At 41.5% G+C, this 13499-nt stretch overlaps 1 long non-coding RNA gene across 1 annotated transcript in view; it reads right to left on the minus strand.

The window, feature by feature from the left end:
* Window positions 1-12886, minus strand: part of LOC127469163 (uncharacterized) — a 96232-nt gene extending 83346 nt beyond the window's left edge. The window contains exons 1-2 of the long non-coding RNA XR_007903875.1: window positions 12839-12886; window positions 9291-9449 (exon numbers count right to left, since the gene is read on the minus strand). This is a non-coding gene — a long non-coding RNA (uncharacterized LOC127469163). The remainder of the gene's footprint in view (window positions 1-9290; window positions 9450-12838) is intronic.
* Between the last annotated feature and the right edge of the window lie 613 nt (window positions 12887-13499).

The raw sequence follows: 13499 nt of genomic DNA on the forward strand, positions 1-13499 counted from the left end.
GGTACCTCAGTTACCTGTGTAGTTTGTGAGGAGGTAAAAGCACCTGAGATTAAAGCACAAAACCCACACACACCTAGTGCCTGCACCCCACTGGAAACCTCTGATCTTCAGTATTGCCTCTCAGGACCCTTGATCCAGGTGCTTCAGCATGCTACAGTCCAGCAAATCCAGCCCTAAGGTGGCTCAAAAAGGCTGCTCTGGTTCTTATTATTTTATAAGACCAGCACAACCCAGAGCACAAGGAAACATGGTATACAGGCAACCTCATAATCACAAAGTGACCAGGTTATGCTTAGCAGGGCTCCTGTCAGACAAAAGTAAAAAATTTTAGTTGGATCAGACTTGGCTCCGTGCTAGGTCAGTCCACTACTTTTGCTCCCTTTGTGCTGTAGGGAATCCGTGTTATTCTGGTTTTCCCATCAACCATGGTACATCAGTGCTCCGTTAGGGTGGTACTACACACACAGTAATAATGTCTGCTCGTGAGTCAACTACACAAAATTACTTCACAGGATAAAGCCTGAACATTTTGTAATCTCTGTAATCATCTCTGGGTTTTGTAATTGATAATCAGAGGATATTACTCCCTGTATTTGCCATTTACTAATGATTTTGTGCAATCTCTTATAATTATTACTGGTTTCATTTGGAAATGAGGTTGCATTTATAGTTGTTATTTATTAAGAATCAACTCCTGCCTCATATAAAATAAAAACCAAGTTGCTGCATTTCAGGAGCTTATTCTGTATTATCATAGAGACACATCTGCATTTTTATTACATTTTTAGACTCACAACACAAAACAGTACTGAAAATGAGCATCACTACCTAGAATACGTATTATTTTAAAATAGGTTTCATACTTCAAGTGCCCTTTTTTTTGCTAGACAAAAATACTTTACATGCTACTAAGTTGAGCTGCAATTTTTATTGTGGTTGAAATCCTGACCCTTTCTTGCAGCAAAACTGTCACAGCCCATGCTATAAACCCCAGAGCTAGCAACAGATATCAATTAGCAAGAGATTAGGGGCCAAGGGGATCGCTCCAGACCCCATTTTCATGTTCCAGAGAAAAGTTATTGTACTATTTCTGCTACTGCTGTCTCCTTGCTTCACACATGGTCGAGAACCCTCCCTGCTCCCACTCTCTCACGCCTCCAGCCAGGCAACAACTTGTAATAAAAAGCTGATGCCAAAAATTAGAATCCTAACCATATATTGAAACACTCCTCTGAGGGGCTTACATCCTCAATCCCATACGGACCCAGCAAAGGATCTCAGAGAAAGAGAGAGGGGAGGAGAGAGGGACGAGAGCGTCTCGCTGAGAAGCACGTGGATTCATGCGAGTGGCAGCCCAGCAAGCTGCTGGAACTCATTTACCACTAAAGCTGTTAAGCAATAACCGACTTCTTCCAATTATCGGTTTCTCAAACAATAATCAGGTTAAAATTAGTAATCTGCATATAAAACTTTGCTCCCCCAAACCACCCCAGGACCCCCCAAGCTCCCTCCCAAACCCCCCCAGGTCCCCCCAGATCTCCCCCAAACCACCTCAGGACCCCCCAAAACCCCCCAAGCCCCCTCAGATCCCCCACAAACCCCCACCCAGACCACCCCAAGCCCCTCAAATCTCCCCCAAACCACCTCAGGACCCCTCAAAACCCCACCCAAACCCTCCCAAGCCCTCCAAATCTCCCCCAAACCACCCCAGGACCCCTCAAAACACCCCAAACCCCCCCAAATCCCCCCCAGCCCCCTGCCCAGACCCCTCCAAGCCCCCCCAAATCTCCCCCAAACCACCTCAGGATCCCCCAAATCCCCCCCAAGCCCCCCAAATCCCCCCCAACCCTCCCCCAGACCCCCCCCAAGCCCCCCCAAAACTCCCTCTCAGCCCCCCCCAAGCCCCACCAAATCTCCCCCCAACCAACCCAGGACCCCCCAAAACCCCCCAAGTCCCCTCAGATCCCCTCAACCTCCCCCCCGGACCCCAAAATCTCCCCTAAACCACCCCAGGAACCCCCAAACCCCCTGCAGGACCCCTCAAATCCCCCGGTTCAGACCGGTTTGGACCGGTTTAGACTGGTTTAGACTGGTTCAAACTGGTTTAGACTGGTTTAGACTGGTTCAAACCAGTTTAGACCAGTTCAGACTGGTTCAGACCAGTTTAGACCAGTTCAGACTGGTTCAGACCAGTTCAGACCAGTTTAGACTGGTTCGGACCAGTTCGGACTGGTTCAGACTGGTTCGGACCGGTTTAGACCAGTTCAAACCAGTTTAGACCAGTTCAGACCAGTTCAAACCAGTTTAGACCAGTTCAGACCAGTTCAAACTGGTTCAAACTGGTTCAAACCGGTTTAGACCAGTTTGGACCGGTTCAGACTGGTTCGGACTGGTTCAGACCGGTTCAAACCGGTTCAGACCAGTTTGGACCGGTTCAGCCCGGTTCAGCCCAGTACAATACAGCCTCATGAGGAGCTGACAGCTCAAGAACCAGAGGTTCAAAGGCAGCAGATAACATTTTCACAAACAAGGGGGGGCAAGTCCTGGCTCTGCAGTGCCCACCTTGTTTATCACAAACCAGTCTTTTTTAAAGGTTTGCTTTCAGCGACTGCAGCCAAACCCAAGAGAGAACAGCAGAGCCTGAGCACAAAGGTCTGGCTCCTCTCCTCTCCTCAGACCACCAGGCTGGATTAGCACCACCGCTAACAGCACTTCCACAGAGAATTGGCAGCTGGGCCCCTCGACAGAATATGGAGATATGCTGATGGGCTTGGAGTTGAAAACACTGAAGTATTCACTCTATTTAATAAAGAAAAGCATCTCAATCTTTTAAGTTGAAAGTTCTACTGGGAAATAAGCAATAGGCATCGCTGTGTTCCAAATGTCAGTCCTTCCATCCTTCTCCTATAAATCGTAGGCAGGGCTCGAGCACGAGGGGAGAAATTCCCAGCACAATCCTGCATGCTGCATGCACCGTAGTTCTGAAAAAGGACAGCACTGAGCAGCTGCATTATCCTTAGAATTTTCCGGCCTTTTCACATGCCCAAAGAGAAAAAAACCAGGAAAGGAAGTGATTTTACCCAGTATAGTAAAAATTAAGGTACAAATTATGAAAAATGCTTGTACAGGAAGAATTCAGTTTCCTACACACTTGGCAGTATCACTGACTAGGAAACAATAATAGTAAGCTGTTCAGAGATTGCACCACCCCTTCTAATAACTTTGTGTTTCTTTCAGTCTGCAAAATCCTGTATGATTTTGAAGCATATTAGAGGTGAAGGAAGTAAGGACCACTGACTATAAAACACAAAGGTCAAGACACAATGCCTGCCCCGGGAAGTCCCTACACTGCAGATTAACAGCTGTTTTGACAGTTTAACAATGGAGGCATCGTATAACATTGCTCTGATACTACACATATCCTCGGTACATTCACTACAGAGCACTGCATCCTGGGATAGAATGGAGGGCCTTGGCATTTTTCTTAGCCATTCTTGAATTTTTGCTACATTTTTTTTTGCTTTTGGTCATATTTTCTTCCCTTTTTTTGCAACTACAAAACTTTCATCCAGTAAGCAACAAGAATTTCATGCCCAGTATTTTAAAAAGCATGTAGAAAATGAGGCTCTAAAATCCATACTTATGTAATGACTTACTCCTCATCAGAGGAAGTTGCAGTACGATCTCCTGATGTGCTAAAACACAAAATAGGCACTACCAGGACAGTCAGGCTGACCCATACTGATCTCAGGCAACAAACTTTCACATAAAGCTTCTTGCCCACAAGTGTCATCACTTCCTGCTCTTCTTTGTTCCACAATATAGGATACTTATTAGATTTGCAATCTCAAGCTCATTTCCATGGCAACTCATGGCACAACAAAACATAAGATGTTAATCACCATTCTCAGAATTCATCAGAAGAGAAGAAACTGGACTGTGAGCTGATAGAATTGTATGACTCACAAATAAGTGCAACAAGGGAAATCAAAAGTGTCATAGCACACTACAGTGCCCTAGGTATAAAGGGGGTCCAAACCATGCTGCATAGATCCCCATCAGGCCTGAGATCTTAGCTGCCTCACTGTTTGACATTATTAAGAGCTAGTGCTTCAACCTGTGGCACTGGGACTCAGAAAGGGGTGAATCTGGTCTCCCCAAAGAGTATGTGTTCTGGTCAGGGCAGAATCAGACCTGAGTCACAACCTGAGTTGAGGTTGGGGCTCAACTCACCCAGAGTTCAACCAACCCAATTATTTCTCCTAATTGCACCTCTAGTGGAAATGTTTCCTTATTTGAAGCCCCAGTTGAAAGATTCTCTTTTGAGGGCATGTGAAATAGACTGCTTATTCTTATGCTTCACTCCTTTGAATGTTTTAATTTCCACTGATAATCCCATTTTATCTCTCCAAGATGAATCTACATCAGCGCTAGAATCTTACTGCTGATTGTGACCTGCTTTCAGTGTACTTCTCTGTAAAACCTTTTCAGAGTAAAAGATGTTGCAAGTCTCACCACTCTAAGTATTTTTTGCAAATAATCCAATTTCATCCAATACTTTGGTTTCAAAATAAATCATAACCATTCTTTGGATGACAAAATAAATATCAATACTAAGACAAAAGTAGAGGAACAATGCATATTTAGATAAACTAGAAAGGTTTCAGATCGTGAACATTTGAATCAATTTTATATCTTCATCTAAGGCTAAGAGTTTGTTCTGTGGGAAAAGCCCCAAAGCAATCTTTGATCATAAAAAAATTCACCTTGTTGTATCCTTCAAGTAAGTATAATTCCCCTGGTTCAGATCTCCTGGGACTTTGTGTATAGAAGGTAATCTTCTTTGATCTGCTATGCAAACATAGTTGCACACACGAAGTTAAGTACATCTAGGAGGTATTCCTGCATCCTACTGGCATGGACATTTCTAAGCTGTTGCCTCTGGAGGATTTGTTCATTAATACCTTTCTCCCCCTCATTGTCCCAATGCATTGGCTTCAATAGGAGAAAAAACACAAACTTTTCCAGTAGGATATTTCTAGAAGCTGAATAAGCTTACAGAGTGTTTTGATTCAAGCCTACTCTTCGGGAAGTGATATTTTAGGAAGACTGAGTGTAATGTGAAATACAGTGTGCAATAAGTATGCCAGGCTGGGAAACTCCATTTGCAAAGACTGGTGAAAATCATTCCTTAAGCTACAGCTTTTGGAGCTTTATATCTGTGAACTTCGTGTCTGCATGGATCCACACTCAGAAGAAAACAGAAAGCTAGCCAAATTTCAAAAATCTGCAAATCCCACAAAATTATTGAATCCCACACAGTTCCTGTTCAAAAGTATAAAGTAACTGTAATTTGTTTGAGAGTCCTGTCAAAAATCAAGCCTAGTCTGAGCTTTGCAGCAGACACTTCATATGCCTAAAGGATCTAACAGCAGTCCTTAAAGTTTTGAAGAGGTCTCAACGTGCAGCTGCTCCCATGGAGAAAAGCTGATGAGAGCAGCGCAGCCTTGCTGAATGCCAAGTTCTGTGGAAAACCCGGGAGCTCACACAGAGCGCCGATGGTTTCCAAATTCCTTTGAAAATCAAATGAGCTCTTCTGAATATCCCCTAGAGTGACAGGCAGCTCCAAAGCCATAAATGATTGCTGATGTGGTAATACAGTCACAATGATTTCATAAGCATTAGAAGTACAACTTGGGAAGGCATTTGGGAAGTAAGCTTTAGAACAAAGCGCACTGCTTCTCCAGACTTGTGACCAAAATTTTTATCTGCTGGTACACGTACGGAAATTTAGTCACATTCTTTTCTAGCAATTCATTTTCTTGCATCTGGAAGGACACTGTAATACTATATACACTATGTTTTCACCACACCTGTGTGTCAATGTGTGCAAGAGCACTCTTATTCCTGATACAGTCTCAAAAGAACAGAAGACATGAGAGCTAGGCCAGTGTAGCACTTCTGTGTGTTTTCAAACCAGAGAACCCTCAGGGAACATATCATGGCTTCCTTACACATAATACAGGAGTACAAATTTGACCTAGTGATAATTGTTGTGGATGATGGGGTATGTGTGGATAGTTTGACAAAGTAGAAGGAAATCGTGACTCCATTCCTCACTCTGCTGTGGATTTCTTACATTAACGTCTACTAGGAAAATTTCACAGCAAGAAAAATTAGCTAGTTCTTTGCCTTTGACATCAGGAAAGGTATGATGTTATCTTTGGTATTATAGAAAATTCTTTTCTACAGAATAGAGATTATAAACTGCTCCCCTGTTTCCCAGAGGTCTCCATAGATAAACATCAAGAACTCAGATGCTGTGATTAGACAGTCAGACAAGGAAAAAGTGATTATAGTCACTTCTTAAAGCTTGACAGAATGAACACTACACATTCATGTATGTGTTTTTTAAGAGCTTTTTGTTCTTTTTATTGCTTTGCCTACTATAATTTAGTAATTTTGTCTCTGGTACATTTTCTCTAAGTTATCTTCATGTAGCATGAAAGATGTCATTAGAGGGGTGCCAGGCTGGAAACAGCCATCTGTTTTCTAACTAAATCCTACTGCGAAGATCAGCAACTAGGATATATAGCAGCTGAAACTGTAATGGTGCGTACAATGTTTAATTGTGCATATGTAATACACACTATTTAGCTTTCTCTTTGTTTCATGCAGCACAAAGAAATTCTCAGGAGGCTGGGAGGGTCATACCCATGGATGAATGAGAAAATAACATTAAAATTATCATTATAGGCCTTCCTCCCTGTGACTTAGCTGGGTGAACCCTAGAAGATTTAGAGTTCAGGTTCAGTTCAGATAAACATCCAAAAGTTCACAGGTTTACCCAAACTATCTGAATCTCTAGAGCCCCAAAGTAAGCTGGAAATCTCCAGAACTGCATTTCTTGAGGGATTTCCTGCACTTCTAGTTTTGGACAAAAATCAGAAATGGAAAAAAAAAAGGAAAAAAAAACCCCACAACATGAACTAAATATTGCAGAACTGCAGCACAACTCATTTAAGTTGCATTCTAAAAATCAGCATCTACCCACACAGATTTATCAAGTGTTTTGACTAACATTTTTTTAATATCAGGTTTTATGACTGAATTGGAGCATATTTACTGTTTCACATGACTTCCCTCAGTCTGTTCTGCTCATTCTACCATCAGATTTTCACAAGTGGAACCCAGAGCAGGTGGTAAAAGGAGGCTCTGTTCTTCTACACATTTACAGTACATCTACACAGCACATTTGGGTCATGTGGAGAATATCTCTCCATCTAAAATATTTATTAAAGCAGAGGCTAAGAGGTAAAGAGAAGAGACAGGGAGTATAGTGAAGTAGTTTACAAAGTGCTGACACTCGTAACAGATAGCCCTTCCATTGGCATATGAGCTGCTGGTTTCCCTCTTTAACACTGATATGGAAAAAACATCAGCAGCCACACTATCAGCAAGAACATGACCCTCTGATCAGCTGTTGTTCACTTTCCCAGAGCAGATTCCCATCTACGAAATTAACTGTGGCCATTCATTCTCTCTGTTGTAAAAATGTGTTTTCAATCACTTAGGACATATGATCTGTATAAAATGAAGAGCACTTTGCTTTGTAGTACTTTCCATCATCCCCTCCCGTTGTAAAGCCAGAGAGGAATGTGGGTACCCTTGCCACAAGCATGGTTCTCCTCATGTGCTGTGCAGAGACCACCTCATCACAAAACACCCTCTCCATTCACTCTGTGATGTGTTGTGCCATTTGTACCAGACCGACAAGAAGTCATTTCTCATGCTACTAAGTGGGGAAAAAACATAATTCATAGTCTAGCACTACCAGACTGAGCCAAAGGTGTATATAGTCCAGTGTAACAACAGCTATAAGAAAAGGGGTACATACAGAGTAATTCTTTCCCTGCTGTATCCATCCAGCTCCCAGGAAGGTACCAGCTTAGAGACTTCCCGAACTGAGAGTTTGCACCTGCACTATCATGTTTACTATGTACTCATAAACCTATCTTCTTCTAATTTGACTAATCACTTTCTGAACCTGCCTATCCACAACTTCATTGCAATTCCTTTTGCTTGTTTAAAATCAGCTATCTGAGAATTTGAGTGTTCACAGTTCTTGTTTAGTCCTTTATTTACCTTCTCTATCCTTTTTCATTCACCCTTATGGTTTTTAAAGACAACAATCATCTTTCCCTCACAGTCACTCTTTCCCAGCCTAGGCAGTCCATCAAGATCTTCGTCATGTAGAAGTCATTCTACATCATCCTTATGATCCATCTCTTTGTTTTCTCTTAAAATCCTTAGAATTTTTAAAATACAGTGTTTCCAGAGTTTCACATAGAAGATCAGGTGTGAATGATCTGTGGCAGGATGCTCTTGATCTGTATGATTTCCATTCCCTTCCTACCAACTCCTAGCATTCTAGATTACTCTGCCATCATTTTGAGGTGATATTCTCAGAGATAGCCATAATGACACCTGAGGTGTGTCCCCCCCCCCAGGGGGAAATGGCTATGTCCTCCTAGTAACGGCATATATATAATTTATACTAATTTTATACTGGTCTTGCCACTCTTCCTTTATTAAGATATAACCTGAATTAAGGAAATAACCTGACAAGAGATTCAGTCATTCAACATCTTAATAGCATCTGCAATTCTCCAGAGTTGATTTGAGTTTAGATTTTCCTGAATAGTTTTGTGCCATTCACAAATCTTGTCCTCTTATCCACGTTTTTAGTTCAGGAATAATTTGAATAACATGGAACAGATTTTTGTCAGTAACCTCCACCCTCCTGTGATTGCCATTCCTCCTTCTACATCATTGTGATGTTCTAGCTGATTGGGGAAGTGTTTTCCACAAGGTTTTCACCCATTTCTTGGAGGCTTGCCACATCCATCCTCCCAAAAACATGAAACACCTCTTAACCGACATGGCTTCTGAGTTAGTAAGGCAACACATTTCTCTTCTTACCTCCTTGCTGCGTCTCCATCAATGCTATGATACATATTAGCTCTATAAGAAAGAATCTGATATAAGAAGCTCAGCTTCCTATATATATTTTGTTTTCCTTGGTTGGCTTTTTGATTTGCGTTTTGGTTTTTGGGGTTTTTTTCAGACCAGTTCAGTGTTTATCAGAGGCTTGTCTCCTACCACCATTGGCTTAAATGCCTGAAATTATCCAATATCCCAGAGGTGTTCTCAGGTTTTTCATCCTTTCTCTCCTCCTGCACAACAAACTTAGAGCCTGCTACAATTTCACACTCTCCTGAAAAACCTACCAGTCAATCAGGCAGCTGAACCTCATCTTTGTTGCACCCTTCCAGAGAAATGTGTTTCATGGGATCTGTTCAGTCACTGATGAAAGGCTTAAGCACGAATCCACCACAGCTCCAGCAGCAGCTCAGGGTCGCTGTCCTGATGTGTTGATGCTGGGCCATCTGCAAGACACCACAAAAATTGCATTCATGCAAGCCCAAACCCAGGCTGAGGGTGGTCACTGCTCAAGCTCAAATACCGTCTCTGTCAGGACAAGTCTTCTCCCTCAGCGAACTGACAGTCCCTTTGTTCTGGGCCACCATGCCCTGAAAGCCCCCTCTATTCTGCGTGGCACACCTGAAATCAATACTCCTGCAGCACAGCACTGCTGCTAACCAGGTATAGAAAACAGCCTGGAACAGAGCAGGAAATGCTCTGTTGGGCTTACTCAAAGCTTTCCGAAGCAGCACGCTTCTTTCCAAGGCACCCAGTAACTGTGCATTATATGCATAGGTACCTTAATTTTTCCTAGCAGCACAGCATGCTGACCAAGATACCTTCTGTGCCAAAATCCCAGAGGTGCACTGCAGTCCTGGCTAAGAGCAAACTGGCAGCAGGTGTCTCAATGACAAAGCCTACAAGGCAATTGGAAAACATGGATATGTCTGTGAAGCCTTCAAAAGCCTCTGGATAACATTTTCAGTAGGCAAATGGAAAGAAATGAAAAAAGACTTAGGCCAAGATGCATGGCAGCCCTACATCTTTGCTGGAACCATGCCTCTGGATCGCTTCAGTGCAGTACAATGATTTTAGAGAAGTGAGGTCCATAAGGCTCCAAAGAAGCAATAACAATTTAATTTATTTGGATAAAACCTAAAGACAGCAGCCTACCTGTAATGTTATTTGTCAAGCAATGGTAACAGACTAGTACAGATTTTTATATCCTGGGAATTGACTCAGTGTCAAATATTTAATGAAAAAAAAAAAAAAGAAAAAGAAAAAGTAGCTGATCCAAGGACTGGCAGTGACTGTACTCAAGGATCCAATCCCTCTCTCACCTCCAGTCCCCTCCCTTCACTTCACCCCAACCTTCCCCTCCCTCTCTGTCTTTCTCACTTGGAAGATGTTATTGTTTAACATGGCACATTCCCAAGCTGCTAGACCAGGACAGTAAAATTATTCACTGACTTTACTGTACTCTTCTACCAGTCACTCATTTTTTAAGCTTTCAACCCTCCTTCCCTCCACCCCCACCTCCTCCATTCCCCAATGAAATTTGGTTTTTTCCTTCTCTCCCTCCCTTTTTCTAGGCAGAATCTGGAAAAAAGAAATCAAGGCCAAACTCAACAAAACTACTGCTGCGTAAGAGCAGTCCTTTTTCACACACAGATGGTCAGTCAGAAGAATGAGCGCTTTATAAGACAGACATCGTGCTGGTCTTTGCAATCCTGTTCTCCCCGACCTCAGCAGGAGTTTTTCATCACCAAAGTGGATAATAACTCTGTCAGACACCTCATACACACAGGTATTAATAAAAAAAAGAAAATACTGTAGTGACCGATTTTACAAGAAACTGGGAATCTTAATGTGATAGTTAAAAATGCGCACGATGATTACGCACAACCAATAGCTATGTCAACAGGGGTTTATAGCAGGTTGCTAATAAGCAGGGAATGTGCTTATGTACACATCTATGGTTTTGCACTTTATTGACAACATTTCCACAGCCAAAGTCCGTGTGCCTGTGCACAGCCATAAACATGCACACATTGTGTGCTTGTAAACACCTAAGTGGCCATAGGCTTCTCCATTTTTGCACATGGAAACACCATTTGCACAGGTAACAGCAGCTTACAGCCCTGCTGTCGGATGTACCACAAGGTGCAGGCAGTTACTCTTGCCTTTACTTCTCAAATTTGGCTTGATCTATAATTGGGCTTAAATGTATTCTTTTAAAAGAAAATTTAATTTTCCCCAAAATGAATTTCGATGACAAAGAAGGTAGATCCCCATCATTATTAATCAGATGCCAAACCCTCAACTTTCCTAGTGATAGATTCATAGTGCCAGAGGTAGGTTCCTGTCATTATTAATCAAATGCAAAACCCTCAGCTTTTCTTGTGATAGATCCAGAGTGTCAATATCACATATGAAGGCACAGACAGCACCACCATTGACTAACCCAGAAACACAGCTCCCTTTGTTTAAAACTGAAAAATATTTTCAGAATCTCTACATTTTCCTGCGACAAAAGAAGAAATGTTAAAGAAAAACACTCCAGTAAGCTTGAGGTAGGAGCTCTGTTCTAATAGTTATCTTTCTTCTGCAAATGGGAATTCTTAACATTTTTGTAACCCAGCATTTTCAAAATCAAATAGAAGGAAATTATGTGTGAACTCTTGCACTCTCAATTCATTAATCATTCCCTTCATTAGTCAAATGAGAAGGGGCAGCACTTAATACTTCTGTTCATGACAGAAGTTCTCACAATAACATATTTGAGAGCTATTCTGACATTAAAGTTAAAAAAAATATGCTCTGTATTTAATCTGATTCAATGGAGGCAAACAAGAGAAATCCTGTCATCTCAGAAGCTTTAAGATGATTCTGTTTCCAAAGAGAAGTTAACTTGCTGACATCTTTTTGTTACCAGCAGACCATTGCTCACTAAGCACTAAACAGTTATGATGTATGCAGAAGTACAAATCCCTGCTAAGGACTTGTGCTTTCCACAGGTTAAGCAGTACCCAGTCTTCAACACTCCATCTCCATTCTTACTTGAACACAGTGGTAAGAAATACCCTCTTTTCTTACTCTGACTACCTTATTTCTCCTGCTCCTCCCTTCACCGGTCTATGTTTCAGAACCATCTCTTTACACCACTGAAGTTTCTGGAAAATAAACACCATCAACAGCATCACTCTGATGATTTGTACTCTCCCCTGGGTGCAAAATTAATTCAGGATTTTGTTCATGAGCTGCCAAAGATCAGCATATTAATTATTAAAGAGATGCATGGACAAAGCTATGAGTGAAGATTGCCAAGAAATTGGCTTTACTGTACCCACCTCAATTTGGTGCTGTCAAGCCTTCAGATTCATTTTTCAAACATAATGAAACAAATTAAGTCAGCCTTTTCAGCATCAATCTCATCCATCATAAATTAATTTTTAGGGGCATTTTCCCATGGATTCAGTCCAACTGACCTGGATTCCATGCTTCTCTTTTACACCACTCATAAAAATTAACAATAAGTGTTCAAAGTAAGATCTCATACATATGGAGCATAGAATAAAATCTAGAAAAGGGAGGTTAAAAGTGTTTAGAGACTGGGGGCCAGGGGGAAAGGATAGAAGTCTCTGAAGGCAATAAAGTTATTTGAAACAAATTTATATTATGCTTCGTACAGCACAAGTAGATTAGGTATTAACTCTGAATGCACAAAAATCACATATATTCCTATTTTCAGGAACTTGTAGATACTATTTTTTAATTATTAATAATGACAAGTGCTCAGACTTCATCACATCAGCAAAACTTTTATTAAAAGAGGGTGAAAGGAGAAACTTACCCCAAAGACAGGTTTTTCAGCAGCACATATCTCAGCGACTTGTGAAACCTTCTCTGGTTCATGGGTGGTGCTGACCTCTGTGAAAGAGAACACAGGACTGGGCTGGGGAGGAGGTTAGCAAACAAGTCCCAAAAGTAAGCATACCAACTTTTTAACTGAGGGTCTTAAACAGGGTAAGAAAAAAAAAAAAGAAAACCAACCAACCAAACAAAAACCCGAGAAAAAATTGTCCTGTACAAGAAAATACACGGAGAAAAGGGAAAATGTGCTCTTCAATGTATATTCTCACTTTTTTCCTCTGTATACCTCAGTATGGCAAACTGAGTTTCTACTCCTAAGAGCATCAGCTGCAATGATTACCACAGCAGCAATTTTTTAATGGCTAGAGGAGAGGAAAGTCTAAAAACAGATAGGGTGATGTATCCTCAATCTCCCACATTTATCAAGATAGCTTTGGAGAATTTTATAATGCAACATGAGCTCCAGAGTATTTAACAGAGACTTCTGTGTTTTCTTTCAAAATTTCACTTTTCCCAAGTTGGGTTTCAAAATGTTTCCATTTTAGCATTAAAATAAGGGAGGGTATAAACCAACCCTGCAGTGCTCTGGCAACCTTGTGCAAGTCAGAAATATATGTATGTGAATGATCTGACAGGGACTG

Source organism: Manacus candei, unplaced genomic scaffold (genome assembly GCF_025592945.1).
Source record: "Manacus candei isolate 608988 ecotype Guabito, Panama unplaced genomic scaffold, ASM2559294v1 h1tg000017l, whole genome shotgun sequence".
In the NCBI taxonomy this organism is placed as follows: Eukaryota; Metazoa; Chordata; class Aves; order Passeriformes; family Pipridae; genus Manacus; species Manacus candei.